Source organism: Protopterus annectens, chromosome 13.part0 (assembly GCF_019279795.1).
Source record: "Protopterus annectens isolate FY-2018-M chromosome 13.part0, PAN1.0, whole genome shotgun sequence".
Lineage (NCBI taxonomy): Eukaryota > Metazoa > Chordata > Ceratodontiformes > Protopteridae > Protopterus > Protopterus annectens.
In genome coordinates this window covers 578183634-578201293 of record NC_056747.1, presented here as the reverse complement: position 1 = coordinate 578201293, position 17660 = coordinate 578183634, and the positions used below count along the sequence as shown (strand labels likewise).

Below are 17660 nucleotides of genomic sequence, written 5' to 3'. Positions count from 1 at the left end.
AAACAACAATGCAAGTAAGATGTTGCATTTCTAAAGAAGTAAATTGTTACCCAACATGGTTTGTTATTGTATGTAAATCATTGCCCAATACTCATTTTTGTGGGTGTGCTTATAGAGTAAAGCTAAATAAACAGTGAATCAAAAAATCAAACAACTTAATATAATCTTCACTTTTGCAAAATCACATGCAACTTAAACACAAGTATAACTGGAAATTAAATTAATTATAAAACAAAGCTGCTTCAGAATATGACAAATATGCTTTAAAGACTTTTGTACAGAACAGTTTTCAGGGGTCTAGCAAATACAGTGAGGAATAAGGAATAAAGTTTATCTTTTTTAATTTACAGAGAAAATAATCAAATTAACAATATGAGGTAAAATACGTTCATAAGGAGACTGTAATACTGCCTGTTATTCTGAGCTTCTAAAGTAGGTATTGTCATAGAAGTCTTAAATATGACGCAGATGCTTCTCGATTATCTGTTGTAATTGCTGTTTGTAATATGACTGAGTCTTTCGGCTTTTCCCGGTTAGGGGTTGCCACAGCAGAACTCTGGTCTGCTAATGATTGGCAGTAGATTTTTACATGCCGAGTTGCCAGCCCTGAGGAACAACCTTCAACGAAGGCACGCCCATTCACGCATGTCTCCACACAGAAGATGCTCTAGCTGAGAATCGAACATGACATCTTACTGTGAGGCGACAATGCTACCTCAGTACCACCACCACAATATGAATTAAAATTTTCCACCTATCCCTGTGGGCAGTCCAGATCTGGGCACTTGTGACAACTGTGGAAATGGCAGATGTCCTAACATAGTAACAGAAAAATAGTGTCTAACTTTCCTCCAAATATTTCAGAAAACTGTGATGCCATATATTGAAACAGCCTAAGTACTACATAAAACAACAGAAATGTAATTCTACAACAGTGATTCTTTATCAGATGATAAATCACTCCCTATATAAATCAAACTTGTGCGTCATGTTTGTGTTACATGGCTAGTCTTATAAGGGCCTTAGTGGTTATTAGCCTAGTATACACTGAAGAACCTGTTAATCTATATTAAATAAAAAATAATTTGCATTTACTGAGGAAGGGTATAGCTGCAATAACCTACAGGCCAGTACACAACTTCTAATTTCATTATTTTTCAGTTTTATGCAGTTGTAGTAAGAAAACACATCCAAATAATTAAGGGATAGTGCTTAACTTGATTTTTCTGCACAATCTTTGGTGTCAGATGCTTCATGTAGCTCAGTATTCAGAGACCATGGTAGTACATTAGGGGTAACAGATGCACACTGGGACATAGCCACATGGTTATGATATGAGTAATGGCTAAGTAATTTAACGTATCTCAAGGGTGAAGCGGCAGAAGTAATTTTAATGAACTAGCAGACACAAAAATGTTGACAGCAAGTCATTATGCCCCAGTATTTATTTATTATTCATTATAGCATCTGCAGCACCTTGTAACACAAAACTGAAAATTACTTTAATAAGGTACTAAATTCTTGTTAGTGTATACAGTACATAATGGTTCCCACTTCCCTATTTATATACATGAAAGGATTTAACTGCTAATACAATACAGAGGAAAGCCATTAATTGCTTTCATGACACAGTCAGCTCAGCACAGCCATATAACTGCAGTCATTGACTTTCTACTGTAACAAGGCCAGTCCATGCATTATGTGCCTTTAAACTTAAATTATTGCATGTGCCATTTTACTTAGGATACAGTTCACAGACATCTATAGCATTCTGCATTCTGTCTGGAATTCTGTAAATTCATACATGCTGCCACTAACCTTTACATTAGTCACCGAGCTATAGGTTAAGAAAAGCAAAAGGAAATCCAGCTAAGCAATGATCCAGGTTAAGATATAGGCTGGGCGATATTTGCCCAAGACTGCTGTAATCCAAATAATAGTGCAAAGCCTGAATTGTCTAAAAAAAGCATGTGGATAAATACTGCATTACCTTATATCCTAAACAGTTTATTGCCATTATACTTTGGTTAATGGTAATAATTTTAACCTTACTTTCATAGCCACATTTTATATGGCATGATATGAGATGCAAGTGATAAGACACAAAGCACTGTGCCCTACTTATATATTATTACTCTCCTAGGGGTTTTCAGGCTCATACCTTACAAGTTCCTGGAAGCATGGAAATATCTGTATAATGCATACCTTGTTGAGCTTACAAAATAGGGGGCTTATGGTACATTGACATTTAAATTAAGCATTTTAAACAATATATATTATACATATTATATACTAAAAGACAAGATGAAGGTGGCTTTGTTAAATGACAGTCATTTCAACAATAAAATTGTAATTTAGAAGTTTTTATGTGCTTGGAGGAAAATTTCTGCACCATCACTGAAACCTGCTCTAAAGATTCAAAATGCATATCACAAGTTCCATAGAATACTTCCTTTCACTGATGCAGATCTGATGAGATAAGTGACATTGCTACAATATCTGAAAAAAAAGACATTTAAATGCAAGAAGCAAGGAAAGCAAACCAGGACTACAAATGATTTACTACTGTTTGTTCGAACAGCTAAACATTTTACGTTCGAAACAACGAAAACTAAACCCAAACAGAAACATTCTGACCAGCCACAATGTCGACCCAAATGATCGACACATTTGAGTCGACAATGTTACTGAAATCATCATGTGATAGCCGTATAGGAGCTGATGTAAAGCAGACTCCTATATCATATAGCACATTTTTGCAGGGGGGTAAGCCCCCCTGCACCCCCCACAACCCACTACTAATATATTCTAACTCTGAGATCACACTACAGTGGGGATATGGATGAATTTCCAATCCCCACTGTACCACGATCTCTGTGCAGATAGTTGAATACACTTATACGAATGCACTACTGCATTTGCATAAGTGTGTTCGACTATCCCATCCATTTATGTTTGGTGCATGACATTCTGATTTGACAGAATGTCATTTGCACAGACCACAGTAAACCCTAGAAACTCATGACAATAAATTAGTCATACTGAAGCCAGGAAATCAACTCATGAGTTGAAACTAATTACATGACAATAAATGTCAGGTATACAAAAGCCAGGAAAGCAAACCAGGATGAGGAACTACGTAGCTGATAACATCTAACAGTCATATTGAATATAACAGTATAAGAATCTGCTGTACACTGTCTCTTTTGCATACGGAGCTTGAAATAAAGATTTCCCGAGTAAACTACCGGATATAAAATAAAATAAAATGCAATACTTATGGAGAACTTTACCTATCAAAATGAAATAACAGGGTAAACTCCTCAAGAATAAAAAATATTTTCACACATTAACTATATCATATGTCAATACCAAATGTCAATACAAAATAAGTAAATGTCAAACAAAATAATTTAGAACAAACAGTAGAAAACCTATGTAGGGCTGTCAGTATCTTGGACATAATATGGAGAAGTCTGGGTCTTTCTACTTCAGAAGTGTGCCTGCACCTTCTGTAATGAATGCAGATCATGGTGCAGTAATTACTCTCTCTCTGTCGCTTATGAGTCATACATCACACATCTTCAACAGGTCACCCTAAACGCTTAGCTCTATAAAACAACACACACACAATATAATGGGATTCTCCCATCGGTCAACTAGGCTTTGCAAAGGAATTGCAAAATATGTACCTGTACCTTCCACAATTACTAAAAATAAAGTATGAATCAAAAAGAAAACAATGAATCATAAAACACTGCACTGTTGTAAACCATTTTTTTGCATGGCATCTTCATTCTATTGAACCCACCATACATCTGATTTTATTTATAGATATATATATGCGTAGGCCTTTACTATATTTACTATGAACCAGCTCCCCATCCCCTCAGCTCTTCAAGTGAAAAGCAAAAAAAAAAAAAAAAAACTTCACTGCAATAAGCCGGATCTTATCAGTTATATCTACACCTCTCCCAGATGTTCCATTTTATGCTCTGCCTACAGAGAGCACAGCAATGCTTATGCTTTAGTTAAAAAAAAATTTCATATTTTTATACTGTAGCAGACAGTTGCTACAGTTTATACCTTATCTGCATGGAATGCTACAGTGCATATATTTTAGTTAAAAACAAACATTTTTTTTTAACTTTTAAACTGTAGCAAGCAGTTGCTACAATTTAGATCACACACGCAGCACTACAGTGCTCAGGTTTGACCACAAATGAAATACCAGCTTTTAAAAGCTCTTATTGAATTAGAGAGTGATTGGGATTGATTGATCATATGACCCCTAAGCTTTGCACCCTGGGCAGTTTTTGATCCTCCTTAGCTATGCTACTATATACATGTGTATATGTATATGAGCCGTAACTTTAATTAAACTTCCCAGATGTTGATATCTGTTATGTCAACACACTTTGGTCAGCAATACAGATGATCAACAGATTCACAGCTTCATAGGTGTTTACTAGGCTAATGACCACAAGGGCCTTTTTAAGCCAAGCCATGCATCAAAAAAATTTTTGTTTTCCCTTTTCCTTAGATTTATGGTTTCATAAGTTCACAGCTAATTACTTGGCTAGCTTTCTTAACAGGCCATTCTAAGCCTAACCAATTTCTTTCCCAAAGGTGGGAATCAAACACTAACTTGTGTCTGTGAGTCAGACATCTTAACCATTATACAAAGTTCTTTTACTGACAGTCTCCTGGGTTGGGGAACACACCCCTTCCCTGGAAATAGTGTGATCTCAAAGTTAGTGTGTGTGTGTGTGTGTGTGTCTATATATTCACATAAAAAATAGTGGGTGTTGGGGTGCAGAGAGGCTTGCCTCTGCAAAAAAAAATTATGTTTTTGTCTACTTTTTAGCTTTTACTACTCATTCAAGAAATTTTCCTTGCACGAGTAGCTTACTGTCAACTTTGTATTATTGACCTCTTGTGGTTGATGTTATGGATGTTGAAGTTCAAGTGTTCTGATTACAGTCACTAAATTCAAATATATATATATATATATATATATATATATATATATACACACAAACACATACATATATACACATACATATACACACACACACACACACACACACACACACACACACACACACACACACACATACATACATAAATATATATATAGATACTGTTCATTTCTTCCAATCGCCTTTTCATCTGATCATAGATTAATGAAAGAAATTAGTAGAAAGCACATTTAAACTAAAATAGATTTGATCGAATCACAGTCCATAGAAAATTGCATAAGGCTATAGGCAATCACTACTGGTGTGATTTAGTATCTTAAGCATTATAAGGCAATTTAGCCACTGTTCACCCTTATGTAGCAACTCCATCTGTAGAAGTTTGTGTTTGTACAGCAGCAATGATTCAGTGTGTGGTGTTTTCGCTTTTCTCTGTGGTTGTGTGACTGTGGAGTTAGTATATATAAATAGGGGGTGTGTGACTGCATGATGTCTTGCCCCCCCCCACAAAAAATTAATATTTGCTGTATATGAAGTTTTGTATGAAATGTGATTCAATAAAATGTGTTTTAGATTAAATGTGATTTTAATGAAATTTTCAGTGGTGTATAATTAGATGAAATGTCATATTCTCTCTCCCTATCTCTCTCTATATAAAATATATATTAACTCCAGGGTCACTGTTCTTTGGACTGAGGGGGATACTCTGAGGAAATGCAATTTCAGACTTAGTATTTTTGAATTATTCCAAAGGATCAAAACTGTGATCCTCACACTTTCAACAGGAACAAAGTTGTCTTGCATCATAAAATGGTGGTGCAAAAGTAAGCAAACACTTAAAACATCTCTTACAACATTTTTACTTCATAACTCATAACACAACGTGATAAAATAGTTATGTCATTAGCACTATTGAGAAGGTCTAAATCAAAAAGCAAGCTCAGTGCTGGAGGTTATTTTGTGCTTCATGTATTATCATTAACTGATCAAAACATATTTTGTATGAAAAACAAATTGACATTTTGTGACAAAAACTATGATTTATTTTGTTTTATTTAGTTTACATTTGTATACCAGGAAAGTCTGACTGAGCAAACGTTGCCCATTTTCAGCAGACGCCCAGGGATAAAAGCTCCATAGAGTACAACACAGTACAAAATATTCAAAATAGTTAATACAAAAAATATTTAAAAAATATTCAAGAATATTTAACACAGTCCTAACAAGGTACAGATACATATTACACAGAAAGTGGTATGCAGGTATAACATGCACATTGGGGTATAATGTATTATGCAACTATAGAGCCTGTATTATGGAAAACGCCTTTTTCAGGTAGTTATGGAAAAGTATTATGTGTACTTTTCTGTTAAACCCCTACCACGCGTTAGTAAGCCTGTAATAATGTAAACCTTTTAAGAGTTTGTACCATAAACTTCACTTTACAGTGTTTTGCCTCCTATGTTATACAAAATGCAGCATTTTTAGGACACGATTTAATACTACTTTAATTTATTAAAATGTAACAGTACATGTTTGGCATCAACATGTATTTTCGGAATATTAAGTAGAATGTAAACATTGATTAAAAGAAATGATCAGTGATTTACCAAAGGATCAAACGCTTTACAAGGGACAGAGCTAACATCACAAGCTAATCACCCTAGACATCCACATCCCGCTCCCACCCTCCATTAGGAAAACAACCATAAAAAATTTCTTCAAAGCCAACTTCATGCTTCTTAAGACAGAAGTGGCAAACTTCACGACACCCATGCAGATGGACAATGGAGGTTCGACTGCTGAATCCTACACAAATGCACTTGATAAGCACTTACGTGAGTGCATGGATCATGCTATCTCTAACAGAATCAAGATGCTATCCTCCAAAAAAAAAGAAGCCAATCTGGTGGTCTTCTACCATAAACAAACTCTACAACAGAAGAAAGAAACTGTTGCAAAAAAGAGTAAAATCCCACGATTGGAGGAACTCCCTGGTCACCCTCAGTAAGAAGATGAGATCCCTCATAAAATCCTCCAAAACTAGTTATGAAAACAAAATTGCCACTGATTCTAAGGACAACCACAAAGCATTCTATAGCTATGTCAAGAATCTCAATGGCAACACTCAGATCTGCTCTGAGTTACAGCACGATGACACTAAATATACAGAACCAACTGATATTGCCAACATCCTGGCAGACAGGTTCAGTGCTAACTTTACCCCCCCCCCTCACCCCTCTAAAGGGCCCATCTTTATACGGGAAGAATGCAAAGTTCCTGTAATCATGGCTGCACAGGTAAAAACCTCACTCTTCAAAGCCAAGAACACAGCATCCATGGGACCTGACAACATCCCAGGCTGCCTTCTACATGAACTACAGAATGAACTGGCACCCCACCTAAGTACCATATTCAATCATAGCCTCACCTCAGGCTTTGTGCCCATTGAATGGTGCACTGTGACAATTATCCCACTCCACAAAGGGGGGGCCACAACAGACCCCGGGAACTAACACCCCATTAGCCTGATGAGCCTGGTCTGCAAGGCCATGGAACGTATCATCATGGAACTCATAAACAAAGACATTGGAGATCTCCAAACTCTGGACCCCACACAGTTCGGGTTTGTAAAAGGCAGATCATGTCTCCTAAACCTGATAGACTTCTTTAAAGCAGTCACCAAAGCCATAGATGAGGGTAAGGTGATTCACACAGCCTATCTAGATCTCACCAAGGCATTTGACACCATCCCCCACTCTGGAATTATAGATAAACTTACTAAACTAGGTATAAATCCCTATGTCACAAAATGGGTTGCCAACTGGCTTACTGACAGAACCCACACTGTGAAAGTAGCAGACTCCAAATCAGACTTCAGACCAGTGACAAGTGGAGTACCACAGGGTTCAGTCCTGGGTCCTCCCCTGTTGGTATCTACTTCTCTGAAGTACAGGCTAACACAGAAGGTCTTTAGCTAACTAAATTCACAGATGACTGCAAACTAGGAGCCATAACTGAAACTCCTAATGATGTGGACATCCTACAAAAGGGCCTCAATGAGACAGATACCTGGTGTCAAAGCCATAGTCTCAAGCTCAATGCCAAAAAGTACATTGTCATCCCCTTTGGTAAAAACTCTGTACCCATGAACTGCCACATAGGCATTAGTCTACTTAACACCGAAAGTGTGATAAGAGACCTTGGGACACAGGTGGACAGTAGTCTCTCCTTTGATAATCACATTGCCACAGTGGTCAGGAAATCCTTCCACATGGCACACCTCATCACAAAAGGTTTCTCATCCAGAAAAAAAGAGGTCATTGTTCCCCTCTACTCATCACTCATTAGACCCATTATAGAGTACAACGGCCCTTTTGGTATGTACCTCACAAGACATCTACAACAACTGGAAAGGCTGCAGAAATACCTCACAAAGAGGATTACTGGCCTCAGACAGATGCCCTACGCAGACCGTCTCAAAAAACCCCAGCTTTACTCCGTCGCATATTGCCTGCTCAGAGGCGATCTCTGCCTAACATACAAAGCTAGACATGCTCCACTTAAAGAAATCCCAATCCCTCTGAGCTACACGCTCTAGGGACCTAAACTTTGTCACCACAATAAACAGAACATGCTGGAGGGATAGATTCCTGTCCCAGAGACTTCCCATACTCTGGAACAGACTACGTAAATATGTCAAACAGACCTCCTCATTAGCACTCTTCAAGAAAAACTTGATGATTGGATGGGTAATAAGAAATTCACCCCGGGGATCAGTTCTGTGGTTCTGCTTGACAGGGGCACAAGAAAATCATTTTCTTGGGTGGTGAAAGCCAGGGTACCTTTTTGGCTAGGCTTGTATAGGCCCTAGGGCCAATAGCCTAGTATCTACCTATGAACCTAAGTAAAATTGTGGACTGTTGACAAGTAGGACAATTTATTTATACTAGTATGAAGTTCGGCATCTCACAGGAAGCACATGCTATTACTCAATTATTCATGTATGTGGACATTACTTCCTGCAAAGTGACAGTCAAGCTTTACACGCTGTGTACGTAAAATTACAAAAATGTGAGGGAGTCGTCATCATCAACTACTGAAGGGAGTGGAAAATGCGTGGACTCTTCCTACTGACTTTTACATTGCATTATATGGTTATAATCCAGTCTCTCAACCATTCAAACATGTTGATCATAACTACACAGCATGATATCACCAACAGGTTACAGCATTATCAAAACAGGCGAAAGGTATGCACTCCGATTAAGAATACACTATAATAAGATCGTGAAGCACACATTTTTAATACATCAATAAAGACTCACATTCACATGGCAAAAACCAGTACCCCTCCTTGCAATGTGGGATATTAAGTTATTACAAACGAGTTGCAGGTCCATAAACCATAATACCATATTTGACTTTAACATGACCAGTAGCAATATTATCGAAACAAACTCCCTTCACTGCTTTTTTCCCTCGTTTTCTCTTTTCTGATTTCATAGAAAATTCACTTTAAGCAAAAGGCAGGATTTTTAAATACTGCTCTCACAAACTTAGAAAGTTGACAGAACAACAGGTTTTGCATTGGCAATCATTTTCTGAATGGCAGAAAACCTGAATCTCAACAGGGCAACACACACCAGTCTGGGTCTCAAGATGCATGGTAGGGGTTTAATGGAAAAGTACCGTATTAGGTATGTATCAGGTAAGTTAGTTTGGGTCTTGACATTTGCATATCCAGGAAGTGAATAGGTAGGACTTTAGTTGATTTTTGAAGTTAGATTTATTACTTTGCATTCTGATTTGGGGGGTTTCCAGATTTTAGCAACTGCACTTGAGTAAAGGGAGTCCCCTGACATGTATTTGCTTTTAGATATTTCTACAAGTGCTTTGTTTGTGGCTCTTAGTTGTCGGTTGTTGTTGTAGAGGTTAAGTAAGCCTAACAGAGCCGGTGTTTTGCTGAGGTGGTAAACTATTTGATATGCCATTGTAAGTTGGTGAAAGTTTAACAACTTGGGTAGTTCTAGCCAGCCCAGTTGCTTAAGGGCTTGACAGTGGTGGGATTGATAGAAGAAGGTGGTAGCGAATTTTGCTATTTTGTTATAGCAAGTGGTAAATTTGTTTAAGTCACCTTTACTTAGGTTGGTTAAAATAGGGGATGAATATAGTAATGTGGAAAAAAGGTGAGTTCTAGCTATGATGGCTTTACTGTTATTGGTTAGGTAGTTTTTGCATCGATAAAGGGTACCTAGTTTTTTGTGAACTTTAGTTATGGTCTGGGCTACATGTTTATCGAATTTCAGATTTTGGTCAACGATTGTCCCTAGTAATTTGGTTTGTGGCACTTGGGAGATAAGGGTGTTGTTCACTGAGGATATTTTAAAAGGGGGAGTGGGGTCAGTAGCTTTGGAGGGATAGAAAAGCACGAGTTGGCTTTTGGCGGGGTTTAGAATAAGCTGAGAGCTTGATCAGGTTTCCATGGCAGCGAAGGATTCCTGGGTTTTTACTTGTAGAATTTGGAAAGAAGGAACTGCGCAGATTAGAGTGATGTCATCAGTATATTGGACCAGGTTTGCTTGATGGATGGCTATGTGTAGGTTGTTTGTGAAAATAGTGAAAAGCAGGGGTCAAAGTATAGATCCCTGTGGTACACCTAGCGTAACTGGAAGGAGGGAGAGATAGGGAATCCATCCAGTTAACAGCCTGCTGGCAGCTGGAGAGATGGTGTTCAACCAGAGCAGGGTGAGATTACTTAGGTTAAGCTCAGAGAGGACATTTAGGAGTTTGTTGAGAGAGACCATATTAAATGCCTTAGGTTTAGAAAGACAGTGGAGACTAGATTACCTAGGTTACGTTGTTGATTGACCATGTTGATAAAACTAGTGTGTGGTGGTAGTGCTATGGTATGTGCAGAACCCGTGTTGTATTTTGGTAAGAAGGTTGTTGGATAGGAGATACTTTAGTATCTGGGAGTGAATACATTTTTCCAGTATTGTTGATAATGAGGACAGAATAGCTATTGGTCTGTAGTTAGATAATTCAGCTGAGGTGCCACCTTTATGTAAAGGAATTATGTGAGAGATTTTCCAGAGGGAAAGTACCGATTGCTCAGCTAGTACTAAGTTAAAAATAAGGTATTTCTTGGACATCATAGAGGAAAATGATTCCTAACATTTTAAAGCTGCAATGGTATACATCTTGTGATAGCTTTGCTGCTGATAAGTAGCCAGGATTTTAAAGCAGTAGTTATGAGTACTGTATGCACATGAGCAGGGTTGTTTCATTAAAAGATCACAGAATACAGTCCCCCATAATTCACAGAATGTCTAGTAAAACTGCTTTTAGTTTTCATACTTCATGAATGTTCATTTTCATAAGATAAGAGTAAACTTAACTTGCATTAGCAAATATAGAATTTCCAATAATGATGGTCACACACGTGTGTGTGTGTGTGTGTGTGTGTGTGTGTGTGTGTGTGTGTGTGTGTGTACGCGTGTGTGTGAGAACTAGCCATTGTCGGAGAAGCAGTATTGCCCTCACAACAGATAACTTAGAGAGAGATTCTACTCAGTTTTCACACAGATAATCGAAAATGGTTAAGTCTTATCTCAGAATCATGGTTTATTGTTTATAACCTGACAGTGAAACAGGTATTGGTATGTGTTTTAAAATTAATACATAAGCCACATCAAAAATATGGAACTATATTACTATTTATTTTATTTTAAATTATGCCTAAGCAAACTGAATCAAGCTGAGGTAGACACCTGACAGTACCATTGTTTTGATATAGCATGTGTGTTCATCTTATGATAATATTCTTTGAGGTGTTCTCCAGAGAGTTTGGTAAGCGTGTGTGCTGGCACACTAGCAACATTTTCTCCCCATGTCGAAATTTTTTTTTTCCACTTCAACAAATATACTTACTAATAATTTTTCTGACCCCTACCCAACTCTATGCTCCCCTGCAAGGAATTAAACTAGACCTTGACACCATAGAGTCTGTGTTATTAAACATGGTTATTGATTAAGCCTTTCAGCAACCTGTTTCTTACATCTTATGGTAGCAGAAGGTTTAGAGAGTTGTTTTCACTAACTTGCTGAATACCAAAAATCACTAAAAAATGGTCAATCAATAGAGAAGAAAATAGAAAGTGAACTAGGAGCTACATAATTTCCATTTAAGATACAGTTAAGCATGACAGGTGGTATGAAAATAAGGCTCTATTTTAGATCACCGAACGCTTAAAAAAGTGAACGGTGATTGATTGAACTTATGTAAGTGAAAGCTTAAAATATCGAAGTAACAGAAACCTGATTTTTTTCCTAGGGAAAGAATTTGGTTGTCCGTTTCTGTTGCTTCGGTATTTTCAGTGCTGTGGTGGAAAGTTACGGGTCGGGTTCAGGTAAGTATGCAATTGTGTGGATGTGAGTGTTAGGGCGGGTTAGGTGAGTTAGGGTTAGGGCGCGGGTTAGGTATGTGTGTGATTGTGTGGATGTGAGGGTTAGGGCGGGTTAGGTGAGTTAGGGTTAGGGTGCGGGTTAGGTATGTGTGCGATTGTGTGGACGTGAGTGTTAGGGCAGGTTAGGTGAGGTAGGGTTAGGGCACGGGTTAGGTATGTGTGCGATTGTGTGGACGTGAGGGTTAGGACGGTTAGGTGAGTTAGGGTTAGGGAGCGGGTGAGGTGAATGTGCGATAGTGATGGACCCTAGGGTTAGGGTTTGGGTTAAGGTAAGTGGATAGTTAATGGTGTGTGTATAGTTTAGTGTAGGGTTAGGTGTCAGATTTTAGGTGTATGTGTGTGGATTGCTGTTTGTTTGGTGTGCTTGTGTTGTGTGTATGTGTTTTGGAACAGTTCTGACAGTTCGAGATTGTAAGCTTTCGCTTACAAAGGGTCGATTAATCACCGTTCACTTTTTTAAGCATTCAGTGATCTAATATAGACCCCTGAAAATAACTGGAAATATATGGATTGGAGGTCATTGTTAGCATTATGTAAATAGTGGTGTCTAATATTACTGTAAATTGCATATACAAATTTATATGAAGACCAACGCATACTGGATAAACTTTCCAAAGATGTGACTACTTAAAGGATATTTTCCAAACTGATTTCTGATGTGAAAATAAACATCAGTATTTTAATTTCTTAATATAGTTAATTTAAAATGGAGTTTAGCTCATTATTTAATTTTCACAGTGCCAATGCATATTCAAGGAGTATTTTAGTAATCTGAGGCTATGCAATTAACAGGAAGATAATTCCAGAGGGCTCTTGTTACTTATGCATGCTGCGATACATTCCTTGAAATTAATTATTCCACAAGTCTAAGATTAGCATTCAGAATCCTAAGGGCCTCCAGGATTTTTGTCTGCATTCAGAATGTTAAAAAAAAAACACTGGTTTTGAGGGTTTAAAGCATGCTATCCTACCAATGTAGACTCAAAACAGTGCTCTCAAGTAAATTTGCATTTGTAAAAAATTAATCTGCAAAATATTTAGGTAGATGTGAAATAACTTTGAAAGGTTATAAGTACAGCAGCATTTAATGCAGAGCGAACAGGAGTCAAAAAGTCACAATATGTCTTTATGTAAGTTTTCAGACTTTATAGTCACATCTGATATGATTAATGTAGAAATAGTAGGTAGCAGCTCTTCATACAAACAGTTACACAATTTGTCTTTTAATGTCTTGGAATAAAATACAACGCACAAACATATAAGATATTTATTGAGTAATTCAGTTGGAACTCTCTCCCTGTGTTATGACTTCTGTCTTTTTTTCCTTTGCTCTATCTACCTGTTTGTAACTCTGTTGGGGTGGGAGCTAAGCACTTTGCAGCACAGGTGAGAACCATATCACCCATTTGTTCCTTGACAAGAACATAGTAGTTGGGAGTGGGTCAGTCTGCCAAAGCCAGTGGACTCCGCTTTCCTCCTCTTGTAGCTCCTAACCCCACAAGTGGCTCACTAGATGCTCATTAATGCTGCCAACTTTGAAGGGCATGCATGCTTCGGTCCACATGTTTTACTGTGACTTCAGGACAGGGTATGCTTCAACAGGCATAGGTGTGATATCTAGTGTTCCTCCTAAGTGTCATCCAAACAATGAGCCAGAGCAGAGCCACCTCAGATGTCTTCCTCTCTGTCCCACTCCCTTCAATGCCTGTATTGTACAGGTTGGCCAGATTACAGTCAGGGTTTCATTTTTCTGCACCACAAGAGCTGGTGAAGAATTTATTTATTTTATTTTATTTTACATTTGGTTACTGGGAAAGTCTGACTGGACATGTCCTTTTTCAGTGGAGCCCTAGGGAGAAAAGCTCCACATATTGCACAAATTAATAAAGCACAATTTCCAGGTACAGAAGCATGACACTATACATTTTACATCAAATAAAACTAGGATAATAAAACTTCAAACTATACATCAACAAAAAGTAGGAAGAAAAAGGGTACAGTATACAGGTACAAAGATAAAACACCTTAAACTATACAATCAAAGCAACATTCAGTATGATATAGTATTATAATAATATAAAGTATACACCAGGTGTCCTTACTTGGAAGACGGAGTGACAGTTTCAAGGAAAAGAGAGGTATGAGGCATGAGAGGTCAACTGCCTTAAAATAAGGGAGGAGTGTTTATCCTGGGTGAGCAGGATGGAGGATGGAGTTATACTAGCCTGGGGAGTCACAGTTACAAATCCAATTAGCTTGCAGTTGTGTTTTTAGAGATTTCTTAAACTGAGCTAAGGACTTTGTGGCTGATATATTAGTGGGCAAGGTGTTCCATATTTTGGCAATGAAATTAGAATAGAGGGAGGTTCTTGCAGAGTTGTTGGCTTTAGTGATTTGAAGGAGAGGTTTGTTATTGGAGGGTAGGACCCTAGTACTGCAGTAAGAAGGTATACAATTGGACAAATGAGTGGGAAACTGGAAATTCATCCCTGGTTTGGCAACTATGTCTCTAATGGACACAGGTAACCTGTAAATGGTTCATTTTCCAGGCCCATGCTTAACACTTTCAAGGGTATCAGAACTTGTCAGAGATTTGGGATGCATGGCTAGGCTTAAAAAGGCCCTTGTGGTCATTAGCCTAGTAAACACCTATGAACCTATAAGGTTTTATAATGCAGGAGTTTTCTCCGGATAGTAAAGAATCTTATAGGCTAGTATAAGCTGGCTTTAAAGGAGAAGATGGGGAAGTTCAAGCCAGTTAAGTTGTTTAAGGGCTGAGCAGTGGTGTGTTTGATGTGGACTATTGGTGGCGAATTTTGCAATTTTATTGTAGCAGGCATCAAGTTTAGTTACATCCCATTTTCTAAGATTGGTGAGGATAGAGGAGGCATATAGACATGTAGAGATGAGATGTGTTTGTGTAATTTTAGCCCTGGTGCTGTTGTGAGGAATCATTTATTTCTATACAGTCTCCCCAATTTTTTTTTGTACTTTCTTTATGATGAGGAAAATGTGAGCGTCAAATTTTATGTTGCAATCTATCTCAACTCCTAGATCTTTAGTGTGAGTGACAGGAGAGATGGTTGCTTTATTGTTAGAAATTATAGTAAAAGTGGGTATGGCGGTGGAGTGATTAGTAGGCTGGAATATGAGAAGTTTGTTTTTATTGGTGTTTAGTATTAGTTGAGAGATGGTAAGTCATTCTTCTACAGAAAGGAAAGAGGCAAGTGTTTGTAATTACAGTTCCTGGGGTGAAGGAGAGGAACAGATTATTGTTGTGTCATCAACATATTGGATGAGTGAGACAAATAGAGAAGAGGGATGGAGGTTGTTAGCGAAGACAGAGAAAAGTAAAGTACCAAGGATAGAGCCTGGGGATCGCCTAGTGTGACCGGTAATAAAGGGGAAAGTTTTTGTCTCCACTGTACTGCTTGCTTTCTACCTGTTTAACTTTGAAACCAGGTAATGGTGGGTTTGCTGAGATTTAGTTCTGAGGGGGATTTAATGAGTTTGTTGTGGTTAACCATATCAAATGCCTTGGAGAAGTCAAGAAAAATAGCAGAGACATAGATGCCATTATTTCTGTGGTTGTTTACTATATGTGTGAATGACGTGAGGGCTGTTGTAGTGCTGTGATAGGGTCTGAAGCCATGTTGAATGTTTGTGAGAAGGTTGTGGGTGTTGAGGTAATCCATGATTTGTGTGTGTATACACATCTCCAGTATTTTGGACAGAGGTGAGAGTATTTCTGTAGGCTGATAGTGGGTTAACTCTCTTGAATTACTCCCTTTGAGGAGTGGAATAATGTGAGAAATTTTCCAGATCTCAGGGACTAGATTTTCAGTTATCGAATGGTTATAAAGAATGGCTATATTCAGCTGACAATTTATCTGTGGCTAAGGTGGTAGGTTTTAGTTTCTTAAGAAGTTTTTTAATTGCATCAATAGAGACAGGATAGAAGGTAAAGGTATTGTTTTTAATACAGTAATTGGGAGGTTGGATGGAGGATGGACAGCTTTGAGAGTTAGCTAGTGCAAGAATGGATTCAGTGAAAAATTTGTTGAAATGGGAGGCAATACTGGGTGAGGTATCAGTTATGGTTGGAGGGGCAGTACCTGATTTTCCAGGAAGAAGAATGTTGTTAATGGCTGTCCATAATTTTTTAGGGTTATTTTGATATTTAGTTTGTATGTAGTGATAGTAGCTGATTTGGTCTATTTTGACACATTTCTTGGACTTGTTACAGAGTTCAAGATATACCTACTTGTCTGTATGGGACTGAGTTTTGTGCCAGTGGGCCCAGACTTTATCTCTGAATTTCAGCATAGATCTAGTCTCTTTGCTCATCCAGGGCATATAGTTAGATTTGACCCTGATAGTTCTGGGAGGGGCCTGGGAGTTTAAGATATCCAAGAAGGTAGTGTTGAAGTACAGGACAGCTTTGGCAAGACTGAAATACTTGAGAGGAGTTCAGTTACATTCTTTTAGTGCATTAATAAAGCTAGATGGATTGAAGTTTTTCTTATTTCTTATTATTTGTTAATTGGTGGCCTTTTCCTGATATGTGCAATGTCTTATTACAAATGTAGGTCAGGTTAACCAGTCAATGTTTAAGTCCCCCAAGATGATGGTTTCATGTTCTAGAAACTCAGAGGCCCAGTCAAGTAGGGTCTCCAGGATGGGTATGTTGTTGTCGGGTGGTATGTAGCAACCGATTATATTGACACTTTTTCTGGGGTTAATTTTTAATTTTGCAAGTATAGTTTCTGCATTGCCTAATGTAGGTGGGTGTATATCTAAAGTTTCTACATTTAGTTGATTTTTAAATAGTAGAGCTATACCACCTCCTGGTGCTAAAATTTCATTATTGAAAATGACAAGTTTAAGCCAAGTTCAGTTAATACTATTAAGTCTGGAGAATATAGGGAAAGATTAGCATGAAGGTCATGGACTTTTTTGCTAATGCTTTTGACATTCATATTTAGTATGAGCAGGTCATTAGCTTTTCTAGGAAGCTGGAATGTGTTATGAGATGGATAATGGTTAGTTAAGTTGATATTGCTATCATATGGGCTGGGATTAGAATACATGTCTCCAGTGAAAGATAGTCTAGCTGCAATGTCTATTTTGGTTCTTATGAGGTAAGTAATGTACTTGTCATGTTTTGTGGATAGTTTATTAGTATGGTGGGAGGGTAGTTTTAGGGTATGAG

The 17660-nt window shown here is 37.9% G+C and overlaps 1 protein-coding gene across 1 annotated transcript in view; it reads right to left on the bottom strand.

Moving 5' to 3' along the window:
- LRRC75A (leucine rich repeat containing 75A) overlaps positions 1 to 17660 on the bottom strand; it is a 1985298-nt gene that overhangs the window by 371387 nt on the left and 1596251 nt on the right. The window lies entirely within an intron of this gene.